The sequence below is a fragment of the Octopus sinensis genome, linkage group LG15 (assembly GCF_006345805.1).
Source record: "Octopus sinensis linkage group LG15, ASM634580v1, whole genome shotgun sequence".
NCBI classification, from domain to species: domain Eukaryota; kingdom Metazoa; phylum Mollusca; class Cephalopoda; order Octopoda; family Octopodidae; genus Octopus; species Octopus sinensis.
The window spans coordinates 2,433,643-2,459,203 of NC_043011.1; the positions used below are offsets into that span (position 1 = coordinate 2,433,643).

General features: G+C 35.5%; 1 long non-coding RNA gene across 1 annotated transcript; it reads left to right on the forward strand.

Annotated features, from left to right (window-relative positions):
- Positions 1 to 25,295, forward strand: LOC118766397. Its single transcript, XR_005002334.1, has 4 exons — positions 1 to 11; positions 331 to 337; positions 21,915 to 21,925; positions 25,040 to 25,295. It is a non-coding gene; the product is annotated as an uncharacterized LOC118766397 (long non-coding RNA).
- Positions 25,296 to 25,561: the final 266 nt, after the last annotated feature.

The window sequence follows — 25,561 nt, forward strand, 5'->3', positions numbered from 1 at the left end:
TTAATCCATTTGTCTGTCCTTGTTTGTCCCCTCTGTGTTTAGCCCCTTGTGGGTAGTAAAGAAATAGGTATTTTATATTATTGACTCCAGTGGGATGAAAGGCAAGTATGATTGAAACTCACCTCCATCTTGCATCATGTACACAGCAGACATCTGCTCACCTTTGTTCTAGCATTTCTACAATTCCTCCTGACCTACCTTTCATTTATAGTTGTTGACTTGTATTTGTAGTGGAAGACTTAAGCTATCATTCCATTCAAAACCATTAACTGGATATCTTTTGAAGGGTCCACCCTGTTGGAAACATTTGGGTAGGGATTCCAGTCTGAGAATACCAGTCTTGGAGGCCTTAAAAAACATGAGTATTGCCCTGCTTTCTCTGTAAGGCAATGAAAATTTTTTTTTTAAATATTTAGTTTTTCATTTTACTGATTGGTTTTCTTTAACATTAATTAAGATTATTTATAATGGTATTACAAGATTCACAAGAAATATTGATATAGCTTCAGATGAAAATTTTTCATTCATGACATTTTTGATTTCATCTGAAAAGAGGGATCATTGTAAAATTTCTTCATTTATTTCAAATTTAGATCAATTCCCAATTTCATTGATTTCTGACACAACTACAATTTTTCATATTTTTTCTGTGAGATGGAATGAGACTTTATGTTATTTATGCCTTCAGCAAAAATATTAATAATTCTAGATGAGTGAAATATCAGTGCATGGAAACTTGGTTTCAAATTTTACCCATAGAGAATTTCCTACCAAATTACTGGTCTAGGATTAATAACTTCATAAAGACCATAAAAAAAGTGTTGATAACGATGTTAAATCTGATAATCAATCCAAACTTAAAAAGACAGTTTTGAACTTATATAATCACATGCACACAGGCGCAGGAGTGGCTGTGTGGTAAGTAGCTTGCTTACCAACCACATGGTTCCGGGTTCAGTCCCACTGTGTGGCACCTTGGGCAAGTGTCTTCTACTATAGCCTCAGGCCAACCAAAGCCTTGTGAGTGGATTTGGTAGATGGAAAGAAGCCCATCGTATATATGTATATATATATATATGTGCATGTCTGTTTGTGTGTCTGTGTTTGATCCCAAATATTGCTCGACAACTGATGCTGGTGTGTTTATGTCCCCATCACTTAGCGGTTCGCAAAAGAGACCGATAGAATAACTACTAAGCTTACAAAGAATAAGTCCCAGGGTCGAGTTGCTTGATTAAAGGTGGTGCTCCAGCATGGCCACAGTCAAATGACTGAAACAAGTAAAAGAGTAAAGAGTAAGAGTATACACATACACATGATTTTCAGTCTTTATGACATTTCAGCTCAATTTTCTAAATGATTATCATTCAGCAAGGGAAACCTTCAAATACTGACATAAGTGTGTCTAAATTCTTCAAGCTGTTACACATTTTAGTATCTCACTACAGAAAATATGACTGTCGTTATAATAAATTTACCTTCACTCTCTGTCTCCATCTGACATCAAACTGTATGCCTTTTCAAACTACCCATACCATCTCTGATAACTGATTACCCACCTTTGCTCACTTTCATATTTATATTCGCCACTTGTTTACATGTATGTTTATTTTTTACAGCCTGTTATGCTAATTTTGTTTCTTGATTGTCCTCCATCAATTTCCTGTATACCTTTGATTTCTCTCTCTAAAGTTGACTTTAAGTTATTTACACAACAAAACTTTCTTCTGTACATGTCTATTTCTGCATATCCACTACCCATCATTCTAATCAATTGTATCCATAAAGTTGCATCATTAGAAGTGTTATGATATCTTCAGTTTTCTGGTGTTGATTTTTTATTATTTGCTGTAAAGATCCAAAAAACTAATTATATATTCTTTAATATTAAGTAAGCTGTATCATCATTTTGACTTCCCTTATCATATAATTGTATTTGTAACCTAACACATGTCAAAATTTAATCAAGAAAATAGTAGATACTTAGTCCCGAAATTTTATATTTAGTTTTGTAATTTTCATTCTTCTTACGGTCAAATGTTACCACATTTTCTGAGGGCGCGTGGCTTAGTGGTTAGGGCATTCGGCTCATGATCGTAAGGTTGTGAGTTCGATTCCCGGCGACGCGTTGTGTCCTTGAGCAAGACACTTTATTTCACGTTGCTCCAGTCCACTCAGCTGGCAAAAATGAGTTGTACTTGTATTTCAAAGGGTCAGCCTTGTCACTCTCTGTGTCACGCTGATTATCCCCGAGAACTACGTTAAGGGTACACGTGTCTGTGGAATGCTCAGCCATTTGCACGTTAATTTCACGAGCAAGCTGTTCCGTTGATCGTATCAGCTGGGACCCTCGTCGTCGTAACCGGCGGAGTCTTTTAAGGACCACATTTTCTATCACTCCAATGTTTTTTAGAATAAGAATCCAAAGCAGTAGAACAATGAAATAAGTTTTTAATATCCTCCTACCTAGGAAATGTTTTTATATTAAAGGATGAAATAATATTTACAAGTTAAAATTTAGCTTTATAGAAATTAGAAATACTAACTTAGTGAATTAACTAATGTGAAAAAACGTTAATATCAAAATGAGAGAAAATATATTAAACTGTTGTGCATGGTCCACTCTGGCATCAGACGTGGAGCATAACATTAACAAAACATTCATCAAGTTGATTATGAGTCTTTGAGATGCTGACATATCAAATATTTTAAAGGATATTATAGATAGGACACAAAACTCATGATGATGCACAAAGAAAGGTGGCAGCAACTAAGAAGAATCGGAGAAAGAAATGAAACAGTTCGGAAAATCAATACGAAAAAATGGATAATAGTGATTTTTTTTTACTAAAATGGCAAAATGATTGGGAAAAGGGGAAAACCAAGAATTGTGTGAATTGATGATATCAAGATCTAAGCAAATTTAAATGATGGCTATCACACACGTATAAAAAGAATGTAATAACTGACACGCCCAACATTCTTGACAAGTAAGTATGAAACACCGGTGGCACGTAAAAAGCACCATCCGATCGTGGCCGTTTGCCAGCCTCGTCTGGCACCTGTGCAGGTGGCACATAAAAAGCACCCACTACACTCTTGGAGAGGTTGGCGTTAGGAAGGGCATCCAGCTGTAGAAACACTGCCAGATCAGACTGGGCCTGGCGCAGCCTCCCGGCTTCCCAGACCCCAGTTGAACCGTCCAACCCATGCTAGCATGGAAAACGGACGTTAAACGATGATGATGATGATGATGATGATAGCTAGATGTTAGTGTATAAACTCAGGTCAGTTCTGATAATACAGGTATGTGTGGTCAAGCATGACAAGTCTACCTTATTATCAAATAATATAGCCAATACTACATTATCCAAAATATTCTTCTGCATATGATGTTAAAGATGGTTTCAGAGACATTTGATTGTTGTTTCTAGCAGATGTAATGGCAGTCTTTTAACCATCAAACATTAATGTTTACCAAATAACCTCCAGTTTTCAGAATAATGAGCAAATGAAAGGCAAATCTTTCCTGAGACAGGATGGTCATCTATTACAACCAGCCTTTCTTATGGGAAGAATTGAAGCCAGATTTGCAAGCTAATATATTTGTATTAATTCTATAATGTTCCAACTGCATATGGTAGTGATTTATGTCACTCAGAAAATTGTGGAAGAAGTTGAAGGACTTGCTCTTGTGAGAGGTAAGTACGTAGGTCAGTAATGAAATGAATGTCAGTGGTATACAGACTGTTGACCTCGCAGCTGGTTGTACACTATCTTATTGTCCACACTAAGCTCTCATACTATGGACATTTCTAATTTAAATGTTAAGTCTTTGTTTTAAAGAAAAGTGTGGGGTTCTTAGAAAGATTCGGTTGCTACTTTGAGAAGACTGAATTCACAAAAGCTCCCCAACTGACTTGAGTAAGCTAAAGTAAAAAGAATTGCTGCAAGGTTATTTAAGTGTATAGTTCTTCAGAATTTAGAAATTCTATGAAATAACTGAAATAATGAGGATATAATAAAAGGTTTACATGGTTAGTTATTGGAAATATTAGGAGCCATTTCATTGTTTAATTTCAAAACTACTTATAAGTTTCATCTTCTTCAAAGGTTACACTAAAATTGTCCAGCTTTGATTTGTTAAATTATTTGTTAAATTACATCTAGAAGGAATTTCTTGAGACTTCTTGACAAATTAGTTTCTGTATATGTGTGTTCCAGAAGACTGGATGTGAAGAGCAGCTAAATCTGTATTCTTTGTGAACTAATGTTAATTCAGTCTAGGAACTTTTATAATTGATATAAATGTCAGTTCATATCCTGTAACTGGTTCTGTGTTGTTTCCATGACCAAAATACTAAATTCTGAAATGGCTCACTACACATTACTGCAAATAAAGATCACTAATAAGAAAACGTCTTAAAATCCACTCCAAGCAGAAAATTTCAGAACAGTTCATTTTTGTTTTATAAACTTGTAATGCTGGGTCCAAATCATACTATGGGTTATAGCAGATCTGCCAAGCTGTTTTCTTTAGATATACAATATATTAGCATTTTTCACTCTTGAAAGAATATAAAGATCATCAGTGGGATACTGTGGGCTGGTATGAGAATATGCTGTTGTTCTTAGCAAGTGCCATTACAGCTTGGTACCAGGATTGTTACAGGAATTGAGGCAACAATACTGTAAACAATATTACACTGGTCTAATGAGTAAGATAAACTCAAAGCTTTACATCATTGTTTCAGTTATTTTAATGGCTTAATCAAAAGAGTAAAGGTAGCACCTGTTACATGTTGCAGAACCTCCAAGGAAGAATCCACAATCCATGGTTTTCTGCAATAGGTAGCAGTGTATCAGGAAGTATTTTACATGGCAAGGTATAGCTGCAAATCTGTGCAGTTGATGTTAGAAATCCTAGTTACTCTTCTCTCTGGGATACACAACATGAGCATAAGGCTTTTAGTGGCATCCAAGAAATCTATCATCATCCCATTATCATCTTTATGTCTCCTTTCTTACAACATCTCACCATTTGTTGTATTTCTTTGCCATCTCTGTTGTGAGGTCCAGCATTCCAAACCCAGTTTTGATCACTTCTGCCCACACTTTCTAACTCTTTCACTTTCACACTTTCCTTCTACTTGGATATCCCTGCTCTTTTATACCTATCTATTATACTCTATACACATCATATATCTATACCAATGCAGTCTTTCTTGCACAGTAGAACTGGTTTATCCTCCACCTAGTTTATCTCTCACCTCGTCAAATATAACATCACACATCTAGCTGAGCATGTTTGTCTCATTTCTTTCTAACTTTCACTGATTCTTTGCACCCAGTGCCCATGTCTCACTATCATGCAGGATTTCACTTCATTCACAAGCAGCATACAATCTATCCTTCAATCAAAAAGAGAATCCCTTGTTGCTAGCAGAGCTAACAGCTCCCTGTGCCTTTTCCACCTTATCATTATGTTTAGCTTCCATGCTTTCACAGCACTCTGCTGTACTGCTGATTAGGTTGTGCAGATAAAAGAAGTTATAACTACTTCTATAGCTTTGAAAGGAATTAATTTTACTACTGCATTGACTTCTGACTACTCTTGCACACCTATCACATGCAAAGATCTTATTCACTATCAGCCTGTCTGTAATTTCAAAATTCATTTTGTGCAACCATAGTTCAAATTGCAAACACGGCATGGAGTCTCTATCTACTTGTTTCCTGCATGTTAAGTATAGCCCTTTCTATGATTGCAGCACAGTCCTGTCTTTTGTTTTAAAGACTTTGGTTTTTGCCATATTTACCATAAGAAGTAGGAGAACCAAAACTTGGTAAATGTCTAACTGCATACGAAATCCCTGAGTGAGCTGTTTGTACATAGCTGTCTAAGTTTTCTTAAAAACTACCAGTCTACAGATGGCATTACCCTAGCAAAGGCTTTTTCTAGATCAGTTTTCCACAAGCTTTTTTCACTTGTGGTATGCTTATATTCTTTTCAAAATTTGACTGCACACCTAAAAATATAACTGAAAGTATAGGGGAAAAAAATTATATTCAGGTTACATGGTGGCACACCTAGCATCATCACGTGACACACCAGTGTGCTGTAGAATACCAGTTGCAAAGCATTGTTCTAAATCAACAGATATTAGGTCAAGAGATTTGTTCTTAGCTAAAAACTTTCTATTGGAATTGTTTCACTATGGAAAGAGCATTAATAGTAGTATGACTTGGCACAACTCTGAATGGTATTTCATCTCAGCTAAATAATAACAATAACTGCTATCATAAATCTGTTGCAATCTTAACAATAAGTAACATTACATGTTGTCAGTTTATTCAACTCATAAACATATTTACTGTTTTTCAATATATTCAGGAATATTTTAATTAAAAATTCTCTTTCCAGGAAGCACAGCAGGTGAATTAATAATTCATTATATTGAAGTATGTAAATATATAAAACGTGTGTAGTCTTGCTTTGGAATGATTTTCGAAGAATAACCTTATATTTTTGACTTTTTCCCAAGCACATGGAGTATACCTTTATCATACTTTCTAAAGCAAGACTATATGTTTAATATACATATGAATACACGATGTTGAATTTTTATTTAGACAGTATTTTTATTTGTCTGAAAGGAAAAGTTTTGCTGCCAAATATTTCATTAAAGTTCTCAGTGTTTAACTTAAGAAATTTAAGTGAAATATATTTTATTTTCTTCTTTGGAAGAATTTATGCATTTGAGTTGGTATATAAGAAGATGCTTGTATGTGTGAGTTCATAATGTATTTATGTGAGTATCGTTTATCTTATATTTTTTTACTTGTTTCAGTCATTAGACTGTGGCCATACTGGGACACCACCTTGAGAAATTTTAGTCAAACTAATTGACCCCAATACTATTTTCTTTTTAAGTCTGGTACTTATTCTGTCATCCTCTTTTGCTGAACCACTAAGTTACAGGGATGTTAACACACCAACACTAGTTGTCAAATGGTTGTCGAGGATAAACACACACACACACACACACACTCATATATGTATGTATGTATTTATACATATATGTATTGACTGCCCACAGTGCATGGCAATCTTACCATTCAAGTCTCAGCTCTTTATGTTAAGCACAGTAAAATCTTATGACTGCATGACCACATGGAGTCCTTTTCAGCCAGAGGAAAACTATAATGTAATACAAAAGCTTGTCAATAATGAAAGAAAATTGCTGCCCTTACTGAAGTGCATCCACAGGTTGAATTCATTTTGTGACAATATGTCTTACTGAATGCTGAAATATATGTAACAGATGAAATAAAGGAGTACCAAGTTCAAGCCCATGTTCTTTCCTCTCATCATACACACACACACTCACGCATATGTATTTATGTACGTATGAGTGTATGTATGCATGCATGTATGTATGTATGTATGTATGTATGTATGTATGTATGCAATATCTGTGCAAGACCCTGCCTCAGTAAAGCTGGACTCAAGAGTCATCTTCGTAGTCATAAAGTGAGACAGATGAGTGACAACCTGGCCACTGGTGGTGGTGTAACACACCATACTAATCATATCTGTCAGGCATGTGGAAGAGAGTGTAATTCGGCAGGAGGACTTAAATGACATGCAAAGGTATATGAAGCCCAGTTACAACTACAGCCGGCTATTACTGGTAAAGGTTTTAGTGGCCAATTCTGTACAAGACATTGTAGATCTTTAGCTGGGCTAAAAAGTCACATTCGATCACAGCACCAGTAACAGTTAAGCTTCGTGCAATGGCCATACTCGATAACGAGGGGGGCAGCCAAAATAATAATGTATGTATGTATAAGATAATATAGCTGATGCTTCTGTTCAAAATTATAATCCTGATGTTTTCTGATCAAAGGTATCCATAGACTAATAATTAGCCCACTTGGTTTCAGGATTTTAAGAAATAGATATTTATGCTGTGGCGTTAATGCCTTTCCACTAGTAATAATAAGTGACATGATATATTTACTACTAGGAAATGGAATTGAACTTTTATTGAAGAATTGGTTACTGGTACTTTACTACTTACATTAAAGCTTTCTCTCTCTCTCTCTCTCTGTTGCCCTTTCTCTTTCCCTCACACCTCACACATACACACCCATGCACACTTTGAAATACCTTGTCTCTCATACACAAAGTCACATACACATGTGCATGGTTATTTTTGATTTGTACATGTCTCTTCCATCAGTTGCATGAAAATGTTATGGTTTCTACTAAAAATGAGAATTTTGTTGATAGATTTTAGATCACTGTTAATTCAATAATATTGGAGAAATTGTAATCGATAATTATGTTGTAACAATATACTGGATTATATACACTATATGTTGCGTAAAACGTGTTAGCATTCTTCATTTTAGCGAGAGACTCAGATGGTTTCTAACCTTATGAACTTTGACATCACTTGGGAGGTGCCAGCTGTTTTAAAGAGTTAGAGAAGCTATCATTTTAAATAAAATTTACAAGATAGTAAACTATCTACAAATCTGAAATAAGTTGGAACATACATTTGTGCCTGATTCAGTGTGAGTGAGAACTGTTTTCCAAAAAAACTCTCATACATTCCTTATAAGAAAAACAAAGTTACTATAAAGATTATTTAAATATTAAAAAGTAATTCTTCATGATACCATAGGAACTTCATAACTCTATTAAAACTTAGAATTTTATCATTACATAGTTGTATCATAAAAGCCTATTAGCGTTATCTAAGAAATGATTTAAGACATTCATAAAGGATTTATTACTATCTAAATATCAAATCCTCACTATTTCTACATTCTTGTCTTTCTTTTTCTCAGTGGTTATTTCTTCTGTATATTGATTTATGCTTCACTCAGATATTAAAGTTTTATATTTTCACTGGAAAGAATTATGGTAGTATCTCATCAACAAGTTGAAGTTTCATAATTCTTGAAAACTTCTTGTTATTCAATGTTCAAATTACTCTCTTAATATGAATACTATAGAACTCAAAACTACAAGTTTATGCCATCTACATGCATGTATAACTGTCAATAGCTATTTTTGATATCTATATACCATCATCATGGAATTCTAGCTGTTTCCAGGTATTCTTACACTATGGAATGATTTTCAATAACAAATTTTTATGTCATCATAAAAAGAAAGATTTTGTATCTTATCTTACACACACACACAGACACACACACACACACACACACACACACACACACATTGATTGAAAGAATTAGATTTATAAATGTCAAAATGTTCTGATAACATTGAAAGGATATATCTTCTATATGATTCTGCTGCATTTATTATGTAAAAGTCATGGAGGCCAGATTGCTATAACAGGGTCTCACAAAATATTCTAGCTGCGTACATTATGTCTGGTTAATTAAATTGTTGTATTATACATTTTATTACTGTGGTATGGTTAAACAGTAGCACTGTAAAAAGAAAATCCATTTTTCAGAGTAATTACTTCAGAGAACATAAATCTAAATGTAAGATAATGATGACCAAGAAACATTATTGACAAGGATTGGGATTATATAAGAATAACCAGAAAAGGATTATATAAGAATAACCAGAAAAGGATGATATAAGAATAACCAGAAAAGGATGATATAAGAATAACAAAACTTCAAACAGTTTTTCGAAATCAGTGACGAAAGTTACTGGAAAAACAATAAATAAGTATTTGCAAATGGTCTCCCTTCATCGAAAACTGGTGATTGCCGTACGCCGAAGACAGGCAAATACCTAGAAACTGCAGTCCGTGCGTATCACTTAGGTTGACAAGAGAGGGATGACCTCCCTTTGCAAATACCGTAAGGGCACAGAAAGTGTGCCTAAAGCCAGCTGGAGACGATGATCTCTTGGGGCTAAAAGCTACAGTAACACCCACCCTTAGTGGTTAGCCATATTGAGATGGCTAGTATACTTTACGTTGTCAAGCAGTTACTGTTTACATCTCGTTCAGAGATTTATTAAAACTTAAATTGTTGTGAGCAATAAAGTTTCTTGTGGATTCCATTTTCCATCTCCTTCTTTTGTTTCATACTCAGTGTACACTGAGGAATTCATGAGGTAGATCCAGTGACAATTGCGTAATTACCATGTATGACATCAGATAGTCACAGGCAGTGAGCGTGCTTTATTGGTGTACTACTAGGTACACACCCAACACTTATATATATATATATATATATATATATATATATATATATATATGTGTGTGTGTGTGTGTGTGTGTGTGTATCATCATCATCATCATCATCATAATCATCACCATTTAGTGTCTGTTGTCCTATCTGGCATGTTTTGGATGGTTTGACCAGGGCTGGTAAGCTGACGAGCTGCAACAGACCCTAGTCTGATTTTGTATGGTTTCTACGGTTGGATGCCCTTCCTAATGCCAACCACTCTGGGAGTGTAATGGGTACTTTTACATGCCACCAGCATAGATGTCAGTTAGCATGACACCAGTACCTGCTACAACTATGATTTCACCTGGTTTCATTGCTTCCATGAGGCCCAATGCTCGAAAGGTACATTTTATGTGCACCAGTACAGGTACCAGTTACCTAACACCAACAGTGACCACAGCTATGATTTCACTTGGCTTAACTGGTCTTCTCAAGCATGGCATATTTCCAAAGGTCTTCGTCACTACACATTGCCTCAGTGAAGCCCGACGTTTGAAGATCATGCTTCACCACCTTGTCCCATGTCTTCCTGGGTCTCCCCTTTCCACAGCCTCCTTCCACTGGTAGAGATCAGCACCACACAACTGTCCACATCCATATGCATCACATGACCATACCAACACAGTTGTCTCTCTTGTACATCACATCTGGTGCCTCTAAAGTCCAGCTTTTCTCTCAAGATGCTTACACTCAGTTGTACATGCACACTGATATCACACATCCAGCGTAGCATACTAGCTTCATTTCTTTCAAGCCAATGCATGTCCTTGACAGCCACAGCCCATGTTTCGCTATTGTTTAACATGACTGTCCACATACAGGCATCCTACAATCTGCCTTTCAATATGAGGGAGAAGCCTTGTTACCAACAGAGGTAGGAGCTCTGACCTTTTCCCTGACCTATTCTTATTCTAGCAGCTACACTCTCAGAGCATCCACCCTTGCTACAGTCTTGGTCACCTAGATAACGGAAGCTATCAACTACTTCTAGGCTTCCCCCTTGGCATTTGATGGAGTCTATTTTCTGCACATTTTTAGTGTTAGTTGTACCAGTGAGCCCACTACACACAAAAGCTATTTTCCCTGTTAACATTCCTCTGATATTGCTGCTCCTCTTATGTGTCCATAGCTTACACAGGATATGTCTTATGGAATTTCTACCTACGTCATATACATATATATATATATATATATATATATATAGGTTGGACCTACTGAAGAAAATCAAACCTTGTGAGTTCTCCATGACTTGCTAAAACATGATCAGAAACCAATTGGTCCAGGATACTAGATGGTAAATGTTTTTCATTTCCAAATTTATTCCTGTCGAATTTTTATCCCAATTTTTTGTGGTCATAGAACTTAGCTGTTCTTTCTAATTCGTAGAATCCCTATAAGTGGATTCTCTATGTGTTTAGATATACACTATACCGTATATATACATATATAAAGTTGAAAAAAGATCTATCAAATCAAATTTTATGTATAAAAGATGGAGATGGAAATAGCACAGAAGTAAATCTAAGGCATTTCAATTTAAGAAGGAATTTAATAAAATGATTTTAAAAATTATATAAAGAAAATATTACTGGTTTCGATGATGAATTTAATTTTATCAAACGACAGTAAACATTCATATAAATTTAAAGTAAAAGCAGTTTATCTTCTGACTGGATGTTTTTCGTCGAAGTCTTCTTTAAATATAGTTTGGTAGAGAGTTCAAAGTGTTAGAGAGTAAAAAATTGTCCAAAAGAAATTTTTGTGGGTTCCTGCCAAGGGAGTGGCTTAAAAGTGTAGCAGAGCTACATATTACATAGTAATGTGTGAGTCGACCTGCACAGCAGACGAATATACCAATAAGGCATCTAGCCTCACTTTGATACAGTAGCGGCGCTCTGAGACATCAGCCTAGTTCTGAGCTACACTGTAGAAATGGTCTCAGTTTCTGCCAGGCTTTGGTCAAAGACATGTCTTCTCTTCAGCTCCACATGCAATCTCCCATGTGTGACTCACGTGTCTATTCACCTCGACACAAAATATATGGTTCATAAGTGAAGATATTTCATCACACACACATTCTCAAAATGACTGTTCTCATTGCTCACATGCATACATACTGTAATACAAATATTGTATGTTACTTCTTTCAGTGCAAAAGCAAAAATCAAAACTTTCTTTGTATGTAAACAGACATGTTCTTATATCATACTAACATGTTTCCACCACAAAAGGTGAACACAGAATAAACAATATATTTATACACAAAAATGTCTTATGGTGATTCATACTAACTGTTTTTCCATTTAATAACATGCACTTGAGCAGCCAACAACAGCCACTAAAAAAGGCTATTTTTGAATGGGTTTTATGGCCATCTGTGTGTGAGTGTGTGTGTGTGTGTGTGTGTGTGTGTGTTTATTGTGTGTGTTTATTGTGTTGAATATCCTTTCAATACGTTTGGAATGTGACCATGGGTGTGTATGTTGTGATGAATGTCTTGTTGAAGAAATATTAGGATTTTCCTTTGGGTTAAATGTATTTTTTTTAATGTCTCCACCTGTATGTATGTGTGTGGTCACAAGCTATGTGTGTGTGAGTGTGATTTTTGCAATGTTTTCTATTCTGTGTATGTGTGTGTGTGTGTGTGTGTGTGTACAGTTGTGTATTTTTTGTGACGTTTTCTTTTGTATGTGTGTGTGTGATTTTTTTGTGGTTTTCTTTTGTGTGTATGCATATGTGAATGTGTGTGTTTGTCTGTGTGTGCAAACATGTGTGTTTTTGTGATGCTTTCTTTTTTTGTGTATGTGTGTATGTATGTTTGTGTGTGTGTGCAGGTGTGTGTATGTTTTTTTGTGATGTTTTGTGTGTATGTGTATGTGAGAATGTGGGTTTGTCTGTGTGTGCAGACGTGTATGTGTGTGTGTCTGTTTTTGTGATGTTTTCTTTGTATGTGTGTGTGCAGGCATATATATATATATATATTGGAAAAAAAGATTTAGGAATTGATAGGATGTATCTTTCAAAATGATAATACGTATGAAACTGTTTTTAAGTGTCATTCTTATGTATTGGTTGGTAGTGGTTGGGTCTATATTCAATTGTGGTTAATACTTGTTAACAGATTGCCTTTCTTTATTTAGTCTTTGTTGTTGGTTGAAAGAATCTGAGCACCTGTAGAGGGGGAATATTTTGAAATTTGGTAAGTCCATTCCTGCACAGGTTGCAATGTGACTGCTTAAAGGGATTTTCCTGGTGTTTTATTCAATCCACCTGTCTGACCTATGTAATTATGTTGACAAGCATTGCATGTGATTACATGAATCAGGTTTTCTGTGTTGAATGTTAAATTTGACTTAACTCTGAAGGTTTGGCCATCTATGAATTTAAATTCTAGTTCCTGAATTAGGTAATGGCAAGTACTGTGCTTTGTTCTTCCACATTTTCAGACACTTGGGTTGGGGTTATTTTTGTGCATGTTTTCTTCAGTGGGAATGAGTTTTAGCGTTTTGGGTTGTCTTTTGTTTTTGATGATTTGTTGTTTTTCTAAGATTTTTCTCATTTTGAGAGCCAGTTCCATGAAGGAAATGTGTAACATGCATGAGGCTTCTAAGATAGAGGAGTACAGAGTAGATTTTTTAAGTTAGCCTGCTCCTTGCTGGGTCTGAGCCATGTATTGTAGAGGTAACTAACTAAAGCAGCTAGCTCTATGCTGTAGATGTGTAGTGAAGCAGAGTGTTTCAGCATAGCTACCTATATGCTAGGTGTGTATAATGGTGAGGAAATTTTGTATATAGCTGCAATTTCTGTATGTAATCAGTGAAGCAGCTAAATCTTGTAAGAATCAAGGAAATTTGCTTCAGTAAGCAGTCATGGGCGAGAAATATGATTTAACATCAGTGGGAAGCAATATGAGTCAATTTAGTAAGCATTTCTATTGATAAATCTGCTAATGTATGTGTATGTGTGTAAAAAGAACAGAGATAGAGACAGCGAGAGAAAAAGAAAGAGTTTCTTTGTGTATATGTATGAGTGCACATGCATGTGTATGTGTGTGTGTGGATAGCCATTTGTGTGTTTGACATTAATATATTTACTGTTATTTATATGGAACACTTTGCAAAGTAGGCATCATATATAGGCATTTGTATGTATAGGCATATACATGTCTCTAGGTACAAATGGAATCATAAAAGTGTATATGTGTATATAGGTAGGATTACATATTGCAGTGTATGTGTATATATATATATATATATATATATATATATTTATGTATATTTGTATGTATGTATGTATGTATGTATGTATGTATGTATGTATGTATGCACACACAGATAGATAGATAAATACATACATACATACATACATACATACTCACACACACACGCGTTAGACATGTTTACTTAAAGTGCACTTCACATGATGCTAAGTCTAAGAGAGACCTGTGCCACTTTCAATGACTTAGATATTTCTGGAATAGTCTAATTACCAAACTTTAGAAAAAGTACACCATTTAAGCAATCAAAATGGTTTCCTTCAATATCTGAATAAAGGTTAAAGGATAGGACAGGGGTTTAAATGTGCTTTACTACCATTAGCGCGATGGTGCTAGAGTTGAAGAGTTTGTTGACAGGTCTTATATGCAGTCGTAAATGTATATGTTGTAAGATAAAGAACTAATTATGTTGCATATAACGGCCAAATTTCTGTCTGGCTATTTACTTACCTAGCAGCCAGCCAGTTGTATAATGTCGGCTATCATAAATCCTAACAGTATAATGTTATGGCTGCTACGTCTTGGCATGTATGGAAGTTAATGTGTATGCTTGTGTATATGTGAATATGTGGTTATGTATGTGAGTATGCATGTGTTTGTGTCTGTATGTGCACTACTTAAGTATAGCCTCATGTATTTAAGCATTAGCAGATGTGGTGCTTTGTATATATGCGTAGGAGTGGCTGTGTGGTAAGTAGCTTGTTTACCAACCACATGGTTCCAGGTTCAGTCCCACTGCGTGGCACCTTGTCTTCTACTATAGCCTCGGGCCGACCAAAGCCTTGTGAGTGGATTTGGTAGACGGAAACTGAAAGAAGCCCGTCGTATATATATATATATATGCGTGGGTGTGTTTGTGTGTCTGTGTTTGTTCCCCTAGCATTGCTTGACAACCGATGCTGGTGTGTTTATGCCCCCGTTACTTAGCGGTTCGGCAAAACAGACCGATAGAATAAGTACTGGGCTTACAAAAGAATAAGTCCCGGGGTCGAGTTGCTCGATTAAAAAAGGCGCTGCTCCAGCATGGCCGCAGTCAAATGACTGAAACAACTAAAAGAATAAAAGAGTATGCATGTGTCTCAGTGCATATGTGCATGTATTATGTTTTTTCCTGTATAGCTATGTAAACATGCTTGTATCTGTCTGTGTGTACTAATGAATTTATAGTATGTTTGTGTACATCAGTAACTGTATAATTGTATTTATGTGTGTGTATAGAGGTGTTTGTGTATGCACAGTTTTGTACATAGTATGGTTTAGACCTTTCATACGAAATGAAAGAACATGATGACAAATGGAGATATGTCATATAGGAAATCCGACCATGACAGCATGGGGAAACAAGGGAGAACTACTATATCAAAGATAAGGGAAGAAAGAAAAAAATTAAGCTAATAATGATATAGAAAACAACAAAAACGGTGATGAGGATGATGGTGAAAATGATAACAAGAACTATGGTCTGGCAGTATAATGGCTGTAGTTCAATTATAGCAAAAGGTGTGATACCTGCAGCTTAATTAAGCATATATCAACATCGTAGGTAGTGGTGATGATGACAGCTGTTGTGTTGGTAACTGTTTTGGTATCAGCATCATCACCACCACCACTACCATTATCATCACTGTCTTTGTTTTCCCATACCTAAATGGGTTGGACATAAATTTTTTCCAGCAGAGATCTACAACTCTAATTGCATCTCCTTGACATCATGCCTTCCATACTTTCAGTGTCAGCTTCTATTTTGGTTTTATATTTTTTGACGGGTCCCTTACTCTAGGCTTGCCTAGGGTGCCATCACCCATTTGTTATCTACCACATGCATCACATACTCGTATTGTCTTTTCTCTGGCACACTGTTTTTGATCCCTCTTATACTTAATTTTACTCCCAGGCTATTTATTCTGTTATTCAAGAGCACTAATAGGACACATTCAAAACACACAAAACACAAATTCACATGCGCACACACACGTATTTATACACATATATGTGTTTGTGTGTATGTGAGCGTGCATGTGTATGTATACATTTTTCACCATCATCCTCATCACACTACACTCTCGGAGTGGTTGGCATTAGGAAGGGCATCCAGCTGTAGAAACTCTGCCAGATCAAGATTGGAGTCTGGTTCACCAGACCTCAGTCAAATCGTCCAACCCATGCTAGTATGGAAAGCGGACGTCAAATGATGATGATTATGATGATGATGATGATGATGATGATGACTTATAGTTCTACTTTTAAAAATAGATCAACTTTACAGAGAAAAAAAGACACATACATATCTTGTGCAACGTTTTTATTTATAGTATCTGACTGTGTATTAGAATAAGTATTGTTACTTTAGCTTTTTAGCAAGCTGCATACAATACTGTTACATGATATAATGATCAAAAGATGTGCCAAACTGTGATTTCATGTCTCTACTTTATTCAGATGAAAATATGCTCATTTATACCTAAAGTCTACTATTGACATTTTAGAGTATGCAGAGCAGAGACCCATGAAAATTCTCATTGTTTCCAGATGACAGAACAGTATCTAAGTACTTTTGTATGGCTTGACACATATGTGAGTGTATGTTAGTGCGTGTATGTGTGTCTGTATATGTTTGTATCTGTGTGACGATATGTTTGTGTGTATGTGTGACTGTACATGCTTGTGTGTGTCTACCTGTATATGTTTATATATATATATATATATATATATATATATATACCTGTATATGTTTGTATATGTGTCTGTATATGTTTGAGTGTGTGTATGCATGTATATGTTTGTATGTGTGAGTGTAGTGTGTGTATGTGCGTCTGTATATGTTTGTGTCTGTGTGACTATATGTTAGTGTGTATGTGTGACTGTATATGCTTGTGTGTATCTACCTGTATATGTTTGTGTATATATATATACCTGTATATGTTTGTATATGTGTCTGTATATGTTTGTGTGTGTGTATGCATATATATGTTTGTATGTGTGAATGCTTGTATATTTGTGTGTGTGTGTAGTGTGTGTATGTGCGTCTGTATATGTTTGTATGTGTGAATGCTTGTATATTTGTGTGTGTGTGTGTGTGTACATTGTATGGAAAACATGTCTATGATCTACTTTTAAACTTTTTTGAGGTTTCTCTGTTTTTGATGAGAGTCCTGGCAATATTCTATGAAAATATATTCCGAAATACTTCTTTAATGTTTATTAATTTCTGCTGTCTTGTCTTCGGGACATGAAATGTTGTTGACATATTATACTTGAAAGGAAAGAAATTTAGTTGTTCAGTGCGTGTGTGTTTGTGTGTGTGTATATATAAATCTTTTTTTTTTTTGTTGCCATTACTTGTTTTAGTCATTAGTTTGTGGCCATACTGAAGCATGACCTTGAAGAATTTTAGTTAAACAAATTGTCCCCAGGATTTATTTTGCTTTGAGCCTGGTATTTATTTTATTAGTCCCTGTTGTCAAACCACTAAGTACATAAACATACCAACACAGGTTGTCAAGCAGTGAGGGGAGGGACAAATACAGAGACACAAAGATACACGCTCACAATGGACTTCAGTTTCATTTGATCAAATCCACTCACAAGGCTTTGGCTTGCCTCAGGCAAACTTTTTACAGCAGCCACATCTATGCTTTTATATATCATCGCTACTATTTACTGTCCGCTTTCCCTGCTGGCAGGGGTTGGACAAATATATGCATGCATGTATGTATGTATGTATAATCAATAAAAAGCATATATCAGAAGAAGCACACTCTAAAGAATAGAGCAATAATCATTACAACAAAAATTTTATATCTTGGACATAGAGTTACTCAAGGTCTCATAGAGTTACTCAAGGTCTCACGGCCACAAACCAAAACCTTGTGGATAAGCTCAACAGACTCTATACAAATACAGCATTTTAAATATCTACGTTGCAGACGTGAGGAAACACCCAGAACTCATGGAATTAACGAAGACGTGTTATCTCCCTTGAATCACATCCCATGTGTGTAAATATATTAGTTCTGTGAGTACTTTAAGCGATGTTTTCTTAATCACAAGCCATCCCTCAGAGTCCTAGAAAGATGGTTTGTCACGTCCCTGGCTCACCATGTATGGCACCTCAAATATCAAGAAACCCTGTATTTATCAGCACAATATACTTTCTTGCACACTACATCCAATTCCTCTTACACACAGTTTTTCTCTCACTACATTTATACTTACATTGCATATCCAGTTGTGTATATTTTCCTTTTTTTCCAGTCTCTTCAAACTCTCTGCATTCAAGCCCCATGTTTCACAGCCATGCAGCATCACAGTTCTAGTACAAGCATTATGTAATATACCCTTCACCCGCTGAGAGAAAAGACCAATGTTACAAGCAATAATAGAAGCTCAGAGAGTTCTTTCCAGTTTGTTCTTACTCTAGCTGCAATACTTTTGGAGCAAAAATCTCCCCTGCTAATTTTGTACAGTAAGGAACAAAAGTTGTCAATAAATTCTCATGGGCCATCTGGGCATTAAAAGGAATCTATTTCTGGTGTGCTCATAGTATGTTGTGGCTCAGTACATATGTCACATATCGAGCTTACTTTCTCTGTTAGTCTGCTTGTGATTGCACCTTCTATGTGTCCTTTGCTCACAATGGTTACAGCATATAGAGTTGATACCTACTTCTTCTCTGCATACTGGGTAAGTTAATTTTCGTGAAGATACTGAGGTCCTGTCTACTTTCTTACTTACTAGCGTCTTAGTCTTTGATAGGTTTATTTGGCACTGAATATTGAATTCTTCCATTGCTGCTTCAGTTCTGGGTCTTAGCCATAGGACCAATTTTCATCACCAGTGACGACCTTCAAAAAATGGTTTGGATCAACTTCCAACTGTTCGTTCAGTTCATGTCACACATTCACTTGTGACTGCTTTTGATCTTCCAAGAGCAAATTTTGCTGCAACTCTTTCATTCACAATTCCTCACTCAAAATTCGCTGGCAGAAGCTCCAGGACACACCAGTCATATCAACAAATTTGTTAATTGTTCAGCGACAGTCCTCCAAGATAAGTTCATGAATTTTAATGGTGTTTTCGTTTGTTTTGAGAGGTCGATGTTCACCCTAAATGTGGTTGGTCTTCAAGCGACAAGTGACCATTCCTAAAGTGTGAAAACTACTTTTAAACTTGTGTTTTGCTCATGGCAGTATCCTTATGAGCTGTTTGAAGTATGACAACTGTTTTGGCTGCCATTTTTTCCAGTAGAAAACAGAATTTCATGGAAGCACACTATCTCTTCTTTTCAGCCAACACAAAAATCGATGAACAGGGGGGAAGCTCTACAAAACAAAGACGTACCGTGTGCCCGTATGACTCCACTCAATGCCACTGGTAGGCAGACTGATGCCTGAGGGTTGCACCAAGAGTCTTCTAGCAGTGGAAGCTTGAACTACAACAGGCTTGTCCCACAGGAAACGTTTTCGGTTACTTCGTATATATATATATATATATATATATATATATATATATATATTATAGTAGAGAATATAATTCCAGAACTTACAGGGAAAAATTCAATTTAACAATTTTAAATCAAATTTCCCAATATATAATATATGTATATAATTTAGAGAAAAACCTCTATTAAACAATTCAATAATGAAAGATGTTATTCACACCATATAGAAAACATATACTATAAAAACCTTAATCTAAAAATCAATAAAGTACAATAAATAGTAAATAGTAGTAAAAATACTATGCGCGTTTCATGGCTATATTTTCAAATAGATAATAATAAAAACAATTCGATTTAAAATTAAATCGATCTAAAATTAATTCTATTTAAAAATATAGTTACTCATCAGATCTAAAATGAATAATAAAAGAAATAAAAATAGAATAAATGTACTCATCTTAGCTTATACTAATTATCAAATAGATATATAAAAAATACGTGTATTAACTATAAATAATCGAAAAGCATTTAACAATATTTCTTAAAATAAAAATACAACTTATCTTATCTAAGGATTTTCGTTAACTAAAAATTTAAAGGTAATACGTAGCACTTAGCGTTTATAAGAAATATATCATGTGAAAATATGGCGTGAATAGAATTTATTGAAGAAATAGATAGAAATATGTATTTAAGCTATTAAAATTACAAATGTGTTTTAGCTGTGAGAATAAGGTAAAAATATTAACTTTATTATACCATTTATTGGAAAAATTGTAAAGTCTAAGTAATTTGGATACTAAATACGTAAATATAAATAATATAATAAACATAAATTAAGCTAAAGTTCTATAATTTAATCTATTTTCATTAATTAATCTACTTATTTTATAAACATCTCATTTTCAACTTATTCTAATTATGTAATATAGACTATATAATTTCGTGCTAATTTATACACATTTTACTACAACAAATTATAACTACAACAATTAGTAACATAAAACAGGGTTTATATATATATACAAATGAGCCAAACTTATATAAGTAATTTAATTCATGTCTACATTTAATTTTTCGTTCGTCTAGTGAATTAATTAATTTTTTATTATTAGCTAATAATATCTCCTAAAATTCGTTAGTACATAATAAACAAAATTTACTACCTATTCGATATGATTTTGCCTTTCAGAACTATCTCCCAATTTAAATTGTACTTAATATTTTTAGATTATAGCTCCCATATATATTTACTAAGGCCAGTAGAATTAATTAAATTTCTATTCTTAGAAGAATTCGTGTGTTGAGCCGCCCGTTAATTTAATTTTATTAGACGTCGACCCTATGTAAACAGCATTTGAATTATAACCATTCCTATTATTATTATCAATCAAAGTCACTACACATTTACTACGTCATCGAAATCACATTTAGTTTTATCCCTACAGTACAATTAATTATATTCTGGTTTTTATTATTATTATTGGAATAATCATTTGATTTGTTTTTTATTTATCATTATTATTTATTTTAGACCTGATGAGTGACTATATTTTAAAATAGAATTAATTTTAGATTGATTTAAATTTTAAATCGAATTGTTTTTATTATTATCTATTTGAAAATATAGCCATGAAACGCACGTAGTCTTTTTACTACTATTTACTATTTATTGTACTTTATTTGATTTTTAAATTAAAGTTTTTATAGTATATGTTTTCTATATGGTGTGAATAACATCTTTCATTATTGAATTGTTTAATAGAGGTTTTTCTCTAAATTATATACATATACATACATGCATATATACACACACACACACACACACACACATATATATACACACACATACATATATATCAAGAGCTTACTTTCAAAACCAGATATATGCATTGGAATGACTTATGAGTAATTGAGGAAATTCAGTATCTAAATATATCTGATTTTGATCGGAAGACTAAGATTTGCCTACTGTATGTATGGCAGCTTGCAGATTATATTTTGACAGTTATCATGAAATAGACCAAATATGCACTTATACCAGTTTTGAAAGTAAGCTCTTCATATATATATATATATATATATATATATATATATATATATATATATATATATATATATATTATATATATATATATATATATATATATATACAGATATAGGTAGAAAAATTATTAATTTATCTGAATCATATCTGTAGTGAAAAGGAATTAGCTGTCTTTGGCTGCTATTTCTAAATTTTCGGTATGTGGTGATGCAAATTGTTGCTAAACCCTTAATTATATTTATAATCATATATATATATATATATATATATATATATATATATATATACATTATTGGTGAATTGAAGAAATGGAGCTGAACACAGATTGAACAGAAATCGTTTTATTTCATTCTACACGTGTTTCGAAAGGCACAAATTACCAAAATCCGATTGAATAATGGGACCATATTGTGTCTTTCTCTTCAGGAAGAAAAAAGGAAATCCGCTGGAAAAACAAAAACAGAACAGAGGCTGAGCAAAAACAAATCGAACTATGCTCCTAAGAGCCCATGGCGAAACTGTTTATCAGTGTATGTTGAGAACCGGTGGCTGAAGAATTCAACGGGTCAGGCATCGGTCAATCACGTGGGTGAGGGTGTATAGATGTTCTTTGTGACCGAGCATAAAGTTCTGACTATTTAAGGAATATTGGATGTTTTATAAGGGGCGAGAAAAAATCTACTTAGAGACGTGTGTGTGTGTATACTGTTCTATATATGTGTGTGTTGGCGTAGGGGTAGAAAACATTTTTTGTGTACGTGTGTGCGTTTGATCGTTCGGCTGTCAGTGGCTACTGCCGTGATAACCGTTGGGTGGCAGAAAGAAAAAATATATATATATATTATGTTTTATGTGTGTGTGTGTTCATCTAAGCCTGCCTTGTCAAGGAAACCCCCCGCTGTGAAAAAACCAAGCCCCGTTTGTCTTACAGGAGTAATTCCCCTTGCAGTGGTTAATCGTAGATATCTTAAAGGCTATTTCAGAATTTGTTACCAAGGGCTATGGGTGCCGGTATTATTTATAAACGCTATTTAAAAGCCAGATAAGTGTAACGCCGCCAATGGGGGCATCGAAAAGCCGACTGTAAGAGCCCGTTTACCATCCGGCCTCTGGCAAACAAAATATGGAAGAGTTCGGAGACACAAAGGTTGCACTGTCTTCTGCCCCTATCAAATGGGAGGGCCACCGACAAAATTGACCATTCCAGCCTATAGCTTAAGTTCGTATCCTTCAGTCGCCATATTAGCTTACTGAGTCCCGTGGTCTGGCGCTTGTTCACGTCCCGAAAAGTTGCGTAATGGTTGGAGACACGCAAAGACAATCTTGAGGATGATGCCCCTACATAAGTGAAGACATCTGAGTCCGTGTAAACCTTGCATTGGTAGACGGCGTTTTTGATCTTGGAGTTCGCCGACGTGAATCTTAATCTGCTAGGATTAGTTTCTGAAATTAGAACTGCGTTCCTGTCACTATATTCGTTCCGAGACCTGCAGCCGCTTACTACTCTATTTTCCACTACGTCACTATTAACTATAGGAATAACCCCTGATTCTCCACTATCTATCAGAGTGCTGTCATTGCTACTGCCCGTGGTGCTGCTATTGCGGGAAATGATGCTGGGGATGCTATTGGGGCTCTCTACCCTACTCCCATTGTTACCGTCAACCACAACACCCCTATTTATAACTATACCCCTAGTGGGTACTCCCTGGCTGGAGCTGAGATTATGTGTCACTGTACTGGCTCTCATATCATTATTACTACTATAATTATTCCTACTGAGCATTAAACTGGGAGCGGAAGAGGCTGTGCCTCCGGAAAAAGGTGATAGGGTCTTAGTAAGTAGCCTATTATTATGGGAGGCGATTATCTGGGCGAGGTTTTTAGTGTTGGAGAAAGCTATCCTAACTTTATGCGAGTTAACCGTGGAGTAATATTTGGAATTTCTGGGGAAGTTATTGGCGATGGCTTGTCTAAACATGAGGGGGAGGTTAGTTCTAATCTGCTTACCAAAGGGGATTACAAACCATATATGCTTATTCCTATCAGTGTGATGGGTCGGGACGCCAGCTCTCGCATTCGGGTGGGTGATTCTCGGATGAATAACGGGTCTTGGGTTAGTGTAAGACCTCCCGGACCGATAATTATCCTTGTTCGCTAAATTAAAAGCGGGAGCGACTACCCCGGCATCCGCCGCGCTCCCGTCCTTACTTAAAATGTTAATGTTATTATATACGGCCCTATCCTGATGACCGAATGATGGCATCGGAAGGGCCGGATCAATATAAATTACCTTCTGCCTATAACCGGCCTTGGATAGTGCGGCGTTATAAAATTCCGCTTTCTGCATAAAAATATCGGCACTGGCGGACAAGCCAGACAATCTTAGAGAGATGTTTTTAACCAAATTGTCTGTTACGGTTTTGGCATGATTTGAGAAGACACTGACATACTTCAAATTAGTGGAAGGCTTATGGTAAGGGCAGTATGAGTCGCTATTAAGGTTAAGTGTAACGTCTAGGAAATTAGCCTTGGTGAGTTCATTATCAAAAACTATACTCATGCCCATTCTATTAAAAAACCTAGCTAACCTGCTCTTAGCTTTCTGCACTATTCTGTTCGTGGTGTTTTGCAGGTAAAACAGACAATCGTCACGATACAGGCCGCCCGCGATCTCCGGGAATTGGTCGGACAATTCGTAGAGAATATATATTCCGACCAAATCGGCTATCTGCGCACTATCCGAACTACCCATAGGCACATCAAATTCATTGGGAGTATCTTTACGGATCCACAACTTATTATCAAACTTAATAAACGATTTCCTGGCAACTAAAATGATATCTATCTCTTCTCTGGTGAGGCCAGCCTTGTTGTGAGCATGCCAGAGGGCCTTATTTAGCACACTAGGGTTAATCGAGGGGTAGAAGCTGGCGATATCAAACTGAATGAACCTAGTACGGTTCTTATATATATATATAATTATTTATTTTTAATTTTCATGTTAATGGTGCTTTAGTTCAGTAGTATATCTTTCTAGAATTCCCTTGGATGTCTTGCAAACAACTTGCACATGCAAGTGCTACCAGTCAAAAACTCTGCATACTGGAAGCCAGCAAGTGTATGGGGTCATCAGGAGAGAACGCACGCCGTTTCAGGGCTTACCTCTCGATGGCATCAGTGTGCACCAGCCCCCCTCACTGATATGAGGCCCTGCTTGCTAGATCAGCTGGTTATCAAATAAAGCTCAATATTCTTCCAGCCATCGCTCATTGTCTCTTTTTAACCAAATCCAGTGGCTAACCTTCTCCACTGTAGATTGGGTAGCGATCATGGTGGTATTGACTTTACGATGAGTTAGGCCTAGTGATAACAACAGTCATCTCACACTGTGTCCAACGAACCCTCTACATCCGACTTTGATTGGAAAATGTTCCGCTTTCCAGCCTGCGTCTTCACATTACTGGAGGAGGTTTACATAATGTTCAATCTTTCGAGCCCTAGTGGCGTCCATATTATCCTCATGAGGAACCGTTAATTCGACTATATTTACAACTTTCCT